The sequence below is a fragment of the Nicotiana tabacum genome, chromosome 4, assembly GCF_000715075.1.
Source record: "Nicotiana tabacum cultivar K326 chromosome 4, ASM71507v2, whole genome shotgun sequence".
Classification (NCBI taxonomy): Eukaryota; Viridiplantae; Streptophyta; class Magnoliopsida; order Solanales; family Solanaceae; genus Nicotiana; species Nicotiana tabacum.
In genome coordinates this window covers 12131182-12143434 of record NC_134083.1, presented here as the reverse complement: position 1 = coordinate 12143434, position 12253 = coordinate 12131182, and the positions used below count along the sequence as shown (strand labels likewise).

At 42.4% G+C, this 12253-nt stretch overlaps 1 non-coding gene across 1 annotated transcript; it reads right to left on the bottom strand.

The window, feature by feature from the left end:
• Window positions 1–9401: 9401 nt before the first annotated feature.
• TRNAT-UGU (transfer RNA threonine (anticodon UGU)) lies at window positions 9402–9474 on the bottom strand. Its single transcript has one exon. It is a non-coding gene; the product is annotated as a tRNA-Thr (tRNA).
• Window positions 9475–12253: the final 2779 nt, after the last annotated feature.

Genomic DNA, 12253 nt, shown 5'->3' with positions numbered 1-12253 from the left:
TATTTATGATTTACGGTCGGTGAGGCAAATTGCTGCTATTTATAAAGATTGGCCATGTGTGGCATGCATAGTATGTTTTCTGGCTGCGTGCAGGTTGGTTTTAACCTAGTGTACGAAGGATACTCTGGCAAAATTTTCCAAAGTCTCTAAGAGTAAACATTCGAGGACGAATGTTCCCAAGGGGGGAGTGATGTTACACCCTATATTTTTGTACGTAAAAATGCGTCGTAAGAAAACTAATGTAGGACAAAAAATGAGATAATATTTAAAAGTATATAAATTAAGTTAATCATGTTACCTCTGAGGTTACAAATATTGAAGATCATGAACAACAAGTACAAAGAGGGTTGGACAGTTCAGAAGCTAAAGCAATTGAATAAAACAATGTTTCGTCGAAAGTCGACAAGTTGGGAATGTTATAACATGTACCTTTGGGTGAGACTAGGGTGATTAACATGATAAGGAGATTATGTTATGATTTATATTAGTCGTATGACATCCGTGTGTTATGTTTTAATGTCAAGCGAGTTGTGGAACAAAAGTCGATGAAAGTCATCACAAGTTACACTCATAAGTTTTACTGAAAGTTTGGGTCAAATGTAACTGCAATCTTCTCCCAATATACTTAGAGTTATGGGGTGTTCCACCCATCAAATTAAATATATATGAGTCTATTTTCCAATTCATTAAACCTTTTGTCAATACGACATCGGAGTAGAGAGATATGAGCATTTTTACGATACTGCGCAAGCTGCTAGGTGACAAGTAGGTGTGTCACCTACTTGCTTAAATGAAAGCCCAAAAAATGGGCCATTTCGGGTCATCCAATTAGGCCTTTTAAAGGCCTATTTTCTTCATATATTAGACTTAAAATAGAGCATAATAACCAGACATAAGCTCTGCAAAGAATCCTCCCAAAAATTTCCCACAAACCCTAATTGATTTTCTCTCCCTTTCAAGTTCTAATTGGAGGTAAAACCTAGAGTTTGAAGAACCAAGATAAGAGCTGAGTTATCCAACAAATAAGGTGAGTTTACTTCTCTCTTTCATCCAATTTTTCTTCTGTAAATTCATGGTAAGTCGTTCTATACTTGTAAGAACTCACGGGACGGTGATCGAAAGCCGTGAGTTCGAGTTATTCACTTGTAGCGGACTGTTTTGTGGACTGTTTTGTGTTGCTGTTGGGCTGCATGTTTTACTACTGTTTTGTGGAGTTTTGGAGGAGGAAGGGGGTTTATAAACACCATATAAATGTAGGGTGGTTGGCTGGTCGTTCGTCATAACATTTTCGGGTCGTTTGGCACTACTACGGTGGTCGTTTTGTGTATGAAGAGATTGGGGTGTGTTGGGCTGTTTTGTAGTATTTGATGGTGTATATAGGGCTGGAAAATGATGTATATATGTTGTTATTGTTCTGTTCTTGTATTGTTGGTGTTATCTTGAATTTGGAGGAAGTAAGGATTATAGGGGAGATGCTGCCCGTTTTAATACAAAATAAGTTTGTCGTTCGTTGTGCGATAGTTGTACCTTTCGTAACTTAACGATAGTATTATTATCATTCTTGTAGATTAAGGTGCAAAGAGGTGAGTTCAACTTGGTGATTGGAAATATTGTGATAAGGTATGTTAAGGCTAAGCCCTTCCTTCATTTTGGCATGATCTCGTAGCTACATGTGTTAATAATGAGACATAAAGAGAAGTTCGTATTCATGAATTTATTCACATTATTCTAGTCTCATAAGTTACAATATTATTCCTTATCGGGACTTCATATTCAGTTTAGTTTTGTCTTTATTCAGTCAAGAGAGCAGAGGGTCTATATATATATATATACAGTATTACACTATTTTCACCACCATCGAGCAATAATCGGTGGGCAGGCCCCTATTGGGCAACCTCTGATCAGATGGTAAGTTACATATACCGAGCCTACTGTGGCCGAGCGCCTATGAGCGAGCCCAGGATGGCCGAGATACAGAGCCCAGTATGGCCGAGCGCCTATGAACGAGCCTTCTACGGCCGAGCATTTACACGTACCGAGCCTTATAGGGCCGGACATTTATTTTACTTACTATATTGAAGGAGTTTAGTCACTATCAGCAGGTAAGTATATCTCCAGATCATCTTTGACTCCCAGTTACTTCCAATTATTATATTATCAGTTCAGTTTCGATTTTCAGTTATGTTATTGCCTTACATACTCGGTACATTATTTCGTACTGACGTCCCTTTTTCGGGGACGTTGCATTTCATGCATGCAGGTTCAGATAGACAGACGAGTAGACCTCCTCAGTAGGTGTTTCCAGAGTTTAGCCTGATCGGTAAGCTCTACATCCTTCGGAGTTATCGGGTCTAGGTTTTTGTGTGCATCTTATGTATGTATTTATATATATAATATGGGTAGGTTGGGGCCCTGTTCCGATCACAATATATCTATCAGTAGAGGCTTGTAGACATATCCTGTTGGTTAGTGCAGTATGTTGGGTTTGTAGGCCTGGTATGTATAATTTGGTGGTTTGTCAGCTGTAGTAGCTATGACGGCCTTTTCGGCCTAGCTTTATATTGATGTTTAGTTAGCGCTAGTTTCCATTCAGTTTTATATTTTGCTTTGCAAATTGTCTTGCAAGGTGGCCCCATGGCCAAAGTATGACATTATATGTTCAGAGTCCCTTAGTCGCAATTTGGTACGCCAGGTTAGGTGAGGCACCGGGTGCTTGTCTCGCTCCTAGGTTCGGGGCGTGACATTGGCCTTCCCGGGATGATACAATATGGTGATATCATAGTCTTTCAATGGCTCCAGCCACCTCCTCTACCTCAAATTGAGTTCCTTCTGCTTGAACAAATACTGCAAGCTCCGATGATCAGTGAATACCTCACATGGCATGCCGTAAAGATAGTGCCTCCAAATCTTCAGCGCGTGAATAATGGCTGCCAGCTCTAGATCATGAACAGGGTAATTCTTCTCGTGAACCTTCAGCTATCGTGAAGCATATGCAATAACCTTGCCACCCTGCATCAATACCACACCCAGACCAATACGAGATGCATCACAATATACGGTATAAGATCCTGAACCTGTGGGTAACACTAATACCGGTGTCGTAGTTAAAGTTGTCTTGAGCTTCTGAAAGCTCGTTTCACACTCGTCTGACCACCTGAACGGGGCACCCTTCTGGGTCAATCTGGTCAACGGGGCTGCTATGGATGAAAACCCCTCCACAAATCGACGGTAATATCCGGCTAAACCCAGGAAACTATGGATCTCTATAGCTGATGTGGGTCTAGGCCAGTTATGAACTGCCTCAATCTTCTTAGGATCCACCTGAATACCCTCTGCTAATACAACGTGACCCAAGAAAGCAACTAAACTCAACCAAAACTCGCATTTTGAGAACTTAGCATATAATTGGCTATCTTTCAGAGTCTGAAGAACGATCCGAAGGTGCTGCTCATGCTCCTCTCGACTATGGGAGTAGATCAAGATATCATCAATAAACACAACCACAAAGGAATCCAAGTAGGGTTTGAACACCCGGTTCATCAAATCCATGAATGCTGCTGGGGCATTTGTCAGCCCAAATGACATCACTAGAAACTCGTAAAGCCCATACTGAGTCCGAAAAGCTGTCTTAGGAACATCGGAAGCCCTAATCCTCAACTGATGGTAGCCAGATCTCAAATCAATCTTTGAAAACACCCTGGCTCCCTGAAGCTGATCAAATAAATCATCAATCCTCGGCAATGGATATTTGTTCTTGGTGGTGACTTTGTTCAACTGCCGATAATCTATACACATCCTCATCGATCCATCTTTCTTCTTCACAAACAACACAGGTGCAACCCAGGGCGAGACACTAGGTCTAATGAAGCCCTTATCTAGCAAATCTTGCAACTGTTCCTTCAATTCTTTCAACTCTGGCGGGGGCATGCGATATGGCGGAATAGAAATAGGCTTAGTGCCCGGAGCCAAATCAATGCAAAAATCAATATCCCTGTCGGGTGGCATCCCCGGCAGGTCTACAGGAAACACCTCTGGAAACTCACGAACAACCGGCACCGAATCTCTGGAAGGAACCTCCGCACTAGAATCACGGACATAAGCCAAATAAGCTAGACACCCCTTCTCGACCATAAATCGAGCCTTCACATAAGAGAAAACCCTGCTGGCAGAATGGCCAAGATTTCCTCTCCACTCTAATTGAGGCAACCCCTACAAGGCTAAGGTCACCGTCTTGACGTGACAATCTAATATAGCATGATAAGGTGATAACCAATCCATACCCAGTATGACATCAAAATCAACCATGTTAAGAAGTAGGAGATCTACACGAGTCTCAAGACTCCCAATGGTGACCACACACAAACGATAAACACGATCTACAACAATAGCATCTCCCACTGGTGTGGACACATACACAGAAGCACTCAAAGAATCATGGGGCGCAACCAAATAGGAAGCAAAATAGGATGACACATAGTAGTAAGTAGATCCTGGATCAAATAGAACTGAAGCATCCCTACTGAAAACTGAAACAGTACCTGTGATAATAGCATCAGATGACTCAGCCTCAGGCCTAGCTAGGAAAGCATAACACCGGGGCTAGGCCCTACCACCCTGAACCACGTCCCTGGGACGGCCTCTAACTGGCTGGTCTCCACCTCTAATGGCCTGACCTCCACCTCTAACAGTCTGGCCTCTACCTCTGGCTGCCTGACCCCTACCTCTGGCTGGCTGAGCAGGTGGTACAACAACTGGTGCCAGAACCATGGCACGAGAACTCTGATGCTGTGAGTTGCTCGTTGCCCATGGGAAAAATCTAGCAATGTGCCTCGGATCACCACAAGTATAACATAACTTTGGCTGATATGACTGTTGACCCTAAAGCTGACCCTATCGACCTGAATAACCACCCTGTTAACTCTGGAGTGCAGGTGCACTAATAGGAGCTGGTGGTGTACTGTAGGCTAGCTGGTCGGAATAATGCATCTGAGGGCCACGACCACCTGAGGCACCATGGGATGCCTGGAGAGCTGAATGAAACGGCCTGGGAGGATAGCCTCTACCAAAAGTACTCCTGCCTCTAGATGAGGCACCACTGAACTCACCGGAATGACGAGGTCTCTTGTCAGACCCCTGACCTCCCTAAGTAAGAACCAGTTCGACTCGTCTGCTGACATTAGCAGCCGCCTGAAAATAAATCTCACTCCCCGTCTCCTTAGCCATCTGCAATCTGATAGGCTGAGCAAGTCCATCAATAAACCTCCTCACCCTCTCTCTCGGTGGTAAGAAGAAGAATAGCATGACGGGCACGGATCTCATACTGAGAAACAGTCATGTTGCCATGCTAGAGACGCTCAAACTGATGGCGACGCTCCTCTCTCAATGTGATAGGCAGAAACTTTTCTATGAAGAGCTGAGAGAACTGGTCCCAAGTATGAGCAGGCAACCCAGCTGGTCTGGTCAACAAGTAATCTCTCCACCCTTTCTTGGCAGAACCCGTCATCTGAAATGCAGCAAAATTGACCCCATTAGTCTTCACTATATCCATGTTCCGTAAAACCTCATGACAGCTATCAAGATACTCCTTGGGATCCTCTGAAGGAGCACCACAGAAGTGAACAGGAAAGAGCTTGATAAACCTGTCTAATCTCCATAAGGCCTCAGAAGACATAGCTGGCCCATCTTCGACCCGTGCCACAATAACCGGCTAAACTAATCCGATTGGATTAGCTGCTGGAGCCTGATACTGGGGAGCTATCTACTCTGGAGCGGGAGTGGTAGGAGTTTGGGCTCCTCCTCCAACCTGAGAGACTGTTGGTGCCATAGGAAATGTGCCAGTCTGGGCTACACTTTCCATAAGGCCCACCAAACGGACTAAAGCATCCTGAAGTACTGGGGTAGCAACGAACCTCTCTGGAACCTGAGCTGGTCCGGAAGGAACAGTCTGGGCTGGGACCTCCTCGTCAAGCTCTATCTGCGGCTCCACTACTGGGGCTGCTGCTCGGGCCCTAGGCTGGGCCTTGCCCCTGCCTCAGCCTCTGACACGGCCTCGGCCTTGACCTCTGCTCCACGTAGGAGCTGTTAGTGGAAGCTCTAGCTGCTGCTCAACTGAGGAAACAGTACGTGTTCTGGCCATCTGCGAGAGAATAAGAGTAGAAAAGTTCAATCAGTATTGAGAAAGCAAAATCGCACGACAGAGGAGAATATAAGTGAGACTTGTTCCTAAACTTCATAGCCTCTGGAAGATAAGCACAGACGTCTCCGTACCGATCCTCCAGACTCTACTAAGCTTGCTCATGAATCGTGAGACATAAGCAACCTAGGGCTCTGATACCAACTTTCACGAACCGAAATTTCCCACCGACGGGACCGTGATGGCGCCTAACATTTCACTTGCTAGGCAAGCCAACATTAGCGAATCATTTACCAATTCCTTATTTCCATTCAGTAATTAGCAATAATTAACTACGATAAAATATAACAAGTGCGGAATATCATAAATCCATATTAACTACTACCACTCTCATCTGGAGTCACAATTCACGAGCATTCTAGACTTTACAACAAGCAATAGTCTGAAAGAAATACAACTGTCTAAATGAAAGAAAATAGTAAGACATAAAGGATAGACGGGGACTTCAAGGTCTGTGAACGCCGACAGATCTACCTTGAGTCTCCGGACAGCGAACCGGTAGCAAATCTCGATCAACCTGAGCCGGTATCAAAATCTGCACAGAAAGTGCAGAGAGCGGCATTAGTACAACCGACCCCATGTACTGGTCAGTGTTGAACCTAACCTCAGCGAAGTAGTGACGAGGCTAAGACAAGACACCCACATATAACCTGAACAGTATAATCATGCTAGTGGCAACAACAATAAGTAAAGCACAAATGCAGAAATAATGGGAGGGGAACATACAGTGGGGAAATACAACATAAAGACTAATGAAAAGACAGAATTAAACAGGAAATCCTTAAATGAATTGAGCAATTAAGACAGCAAGGAAAACTGCACGGCATCACCCTTCGTGCTTTTACTCTCAACCTCACCAAATAACGAATAAGACTGCACGGCATCACCCTTCATGCTTTTACTCTCTTCCTCACAATATAAATAAATTATGCACGGCATCACCCTTCGTGCTTTACACTCTTCCTCACAATATAATTAAATCATGCACGGCATTACCCTTCGTGCTTTACACTCTTCCTCACAATATAATTAAATTATGCACGGCATCACCCTTCGTGATTTATACTCTTCCTCACAATATAAAGAAATTATGCACGGCATCACCCTTCGTGCTTTACACTCTTCCTCACAATATAATTAAATTATGCACGGCATCACCCTTCGTGCTTTACACTCTTCCTCACAATTCACATAATCAATAATAACGGATAGAGAGAAGTTTCGCAAGAAATCAATATTTCATAAATGATTACTTTCACAATTTAACATCTCAACCTCGAATCAATATTCACAATTTTATCGACCTTGGTGGAACTGGATACAAGTCTCCCAACATATCAACAACAACAATAAGCATAGATAACAAGATTTAAGACTACAAATTTGCAAGAAATGGAATTTCACTCGCATGCTATGACTCGACCACGAAGTATAGATGCTCGTCACCTCAACTATACATCGTATTCAACAACAAAACACGTAGCAAATACTCACACAATGCCTATTCCCTCAAGAAAAAGTTAGACACGACACTTACCTCGCTCCGAAGGCCACTTAATTCTCAATCACAGCTTTTCCTTTGGAATTCACCCCCAAACCACTTGTGTCTATTCAAAAATGACTCAATAATATCAAATATTACTAAAGGAATCAGTTATATTGCATAAATTAATTTTCCCAAATTTTCCTCCAAAAAGTCAAAAAATTGACCCCGGGCCCGCTTGGTCAAAACCCGAGTTTCGAACCAAAATCCTTTTACCCATTCACTCCCGAGCCCGAATATGTAATTAGTTTTGGAATCCGACCTCAAATTGAGGTCTAAATCCCCAAATTTCTAAAATCCCTAGTTTCTACCCTAACCCCTAATTCTACCATGAAAACTCTAGATTTTAGGTTGAAAATTCAAGAAATGTAATGGGTAATTGAAATAAAATGGTTTAGAATCACTTACCAACAATTTGAGGAAGAAATGACTCTTGAAAAATTGCCTCTCACTGTTTGGTTTTTGAGAAAAATGAGCTTTTTTGGCTAAAATCCCGTTTTTGGGTTCTGTTAAGTGCTGGGCGATAGTGTTCATCGCGTTCGTGAGAGCATTGTCGCGTTTGCGAAGTGTATGGGCTGCCAAGTCTTCGCGTTCGCGAGACAGAGATCGCGTTCGTGTAGGCTACCGTTCCCTAGTCTTCGCGTTCGCGAGTCATTGTTCGCGTTTGCGATGAAGAAAAGCCGACTGCCCCTCCCCAGTGCCTAACGCTACGCGTTCGCGATTGGCTTGTTGCGTTCGCGAAGGATAACTCCCCCATCGCTTCGCGTTCGCGAAGAAGAAATCCTCAGCTGCCCAGTTTACTCTTCGCGTTCGTGAGAGTACCTTCGCCAACGTGAAGAAGGACATGCCAGAACACAGATTCTGCAGAAAAACCAGATTTCCAAAGTCCAAAACATCCCGTGGCCTATCCGAAACTCACCCTAGCCCTCGGGGCTCCAAACCAAACATGCACACAAGTCTAAAAATATCATACAAACTTGCTCGCATGATTAAATCGCCAAAATAACACCTAGAACTCCGAATTTAGTAGCAAATCGGATGAATTCTCAAGAACACTTTAAAATTTCTATTTTCTCAACTGGACGTCCGAATCACGTCAAATCAACTCCATTTGTCACCAAATTTCACATACAGGTCTTAAATATCATAATGAACCTGTACCGGGCTCCGGAACCAGAATACAGACTCGGCACTAACAATGCCAAGCATCAATCAATTCTTAAAAATAATTAATTTTTAGACTTTTAATTTTCATCAAAACTTCATAACTTGAGCTAGGGACCTCCGAATTCGATTTCGGGAATACGCCCAGGTCCCATAATTCGATACGAACCCACCTGAACCGTCAAAATATGGATCTGGGCCCGTTTTCAAATAATGTTGACCGAAGTCAACTAAAATTAACTTTTAAGGTAAAAATTCTTATTTTCATTAGTTTTCAACATAAAAGCTTTCCGAAAACCTGCCCGGGCTGCGCATGCAAATCGAGGACGATAAAAAATGAGATTTTTAAGGTTTAAGATCGCAGATTCCTGACATAATTGTAAGTTCCTATAATAAATTGATAGATTTTGGAAAAGGAAGAAGGCACTATTTCAATATTCTTTGATTTCAAAGGAACATTATCAATCCTCTAAAAAATGGAATAAAAAAAGAATAGGGAAAAGCCGGCTTTCGGAATCGAACCGATGGCCACCGCATTACAAATGCGATGCTCTAACCTCTGAGCTAAGCGGGCCCACATAACAGATATCTTATATGCATAGTAATTGACTAAACTATTGGAATTGGAATCTTAGTTATTAACTATTCAATATTATATTGAATATTCTAGAACATAAGGATTAATATAGCTATCACGACCCAACTCCATGTCAGGTCGTGATGGCGTCTAGCACCGTTGCTGGACAAGCCAACAGTGAACAACTTAGTGATTTCCCATTCTTTTGTTTATTAAGCAATTCCAACATTTAGCTTTACTTACATTTAAAGCATTTAATGAAAAAAGGATTTTTAAGGCAAACAAACGGAAACATCTAAAAGCAGTTATAACTATTGACTTACAACCAAAAATTGAAGTCTACTAATACGTGCCAAGATCTGGTATCACAAGTATGTGGGAAACTAGTAGAATATACAATATATGACTATCCTACTGTTTGAAACAGAATAGACAGATAAATACAAAAAAGAAACTCCGGCATGCTGCTGAACGGCTCAGAAAGGGGCAGCTCACCGTAAAGTCTCGGTCCAAGATCAGGTATGTGCGCCGGACGGATAACTAGATGCACCAGCCTCAGATCATGTACAATTAAGTACGGAAGCATAGTATGAGTACATAAACAATATGTACCCAGTGGGGTCGACTTGACACTTACTAGGCCAATAATAATGTAATTTAAAGAATTATACTAAGCATGGATATCATAAATGATACTATCAGTTCAATAGCAGGAAGAAATAAGTCCTTCTTTCATAATTATAACTTAAATTTCAGTAATACCATTTAGCAACTTACATTTCAAGGCATTTAAGCAGAAAAACCATGGAGAAATTTCCAAATAATTAGCATGCGCAATTATACCGAGGTCGTACGGCCCGATCCAATAATATATTTAAATTGTGCACTGCCGAGGGCCGAACGACGCGAACCATAGATGCATCTATTTCTCTCGCTCGCGAATCATACATGCGACGCGGTCAAACATAAATTTAAGAAATTACCCCGCTCGCGAATCATACATGCGACGCGGTTACACAAAGATCTCATAAATATTTATAGTACTCTCCCATTCTTTTCAAAATACTGCATTCAAATGAAAACTTTTAAGATCCCATTATTTTCTTCCTCAATTCCAAATTCCTTTTTGAAACATTTAATAAGCACACTCCAATCCGCCCTTCTCAAGGCAAACAATATTCATAAAGCAATAATCATATCAACAAGGCATGGTGTAAGCCTAAGACTACCCGGACATAACAGGAATAGTAGCTACATATGGACTCTCATCACTCCGTGCATACGTGGCCCCCACAAACAACAACACATATTCATTTAGTTTACCTATGTGATAATTTCCCTCTTACAAGGTTAGACGGAGACTTACCTTGTCTCAAAGCCTACTTCCCAATTCAAGAACGCAATAAAACCTCCAAATTTGATGCCAAACGACCCGAAGCTAGTCCAACATTACATAAACTAATCAATCTATGCTCAAAGGTTCCTAATTCCACCATTTAAGTGATTACCCAACCTAAATTGCAAGATTCCTAAAATTCACCCCCGGGCCCACATGCTCAAATTCCGAAAAGTTTTAAAGAAGGTTGTTACACATAACCTTAGGAACATGAATATATGTTTTTACTGAATTCCATAACAAATTTCGTGGTTAAATCTCATTTTTATCAAAAACCAAGATTTTCACCTAAACCCATGATTTTTCCTAATTTACATGTTATAATCTACCCATAAACTATGTATTTAACTCACATAGAGTAGAAATTACTTACCTCACAAATCTAGGTCAAAATCTCCTCCTTCAAAGCTCTCAAATCGCCTAAGGGTGAGAGAAAATGTGATAAAAATGGCCTAAGTCCGTATTAAATGAGCCATCACTGCCCAGCGACTTTCGCACCTGCGGTGCTTTGGGCCACACCTGCGGTCTCGCACCTGTGGCAAATGCCTCGCAGGTGTACTTTTCCCTAATCTGGTCAGGCTCTGCATCTGCGGACAAGAAGGGCCACATCTGCGAGCCTATCCTCACCTGCGACCATGTCTCTCGCACATGCGCTCACGTAGGTGCGCCCTATCTTCCGCATCTGCGCATTCTGGGCTACTCTCCATTTCTCGCTTCTGCAGCTCGTGGCTCGCACTTGCGGCTGACCAAGCGCAGGTGCGATTATGACAGGTCTGGGAGCTTCAGTTGTTGCTCCAAGCTCCCAACTTGGTTCGAGCCTCGTCCGATTGACACTCGGGGCCCCCGGGGCCCCTCCCGAACATACCAACAAGTTTAGAATCATAAAACGGACTCGCTCAAACTCTAGGAATGCCCAAAACGACATTAAAACTAAGAAACCCTAAAACCAATTGAATCAAACTTAAGAACTTTAAGTTCTTCAATTTACTTCCAATGCGCCAAAACGTACTTATACTACTCGGAATGACACCAAATTTTGTGTGCAAGTCTTAAATGACACTACGAAACTATTCCCAATCTTGGAATTTCATTTGGACCTCGATATCACCAAAATCCGCTCCAAACAAAATTTTAAAGAACTTCTAAAACCTTGAAGAACCAACTTCCACTATTGGGCGCCAAAACACTCCCGGGTCATCCAAAACCCGATCCGAACATACGCCCAAGTCCGAAATCATCATACGAACCTATTGGAACCGTCAAATCCTGATTCTGAGGTCGTTTACACCAAATGTTGACCGAAGTCAAACTTGGCCTTCCAAGCCAACCCTAAGGAACCAAGTGTTCCGATTTCAATCCAAATTCTTCCAAATCCCGAAC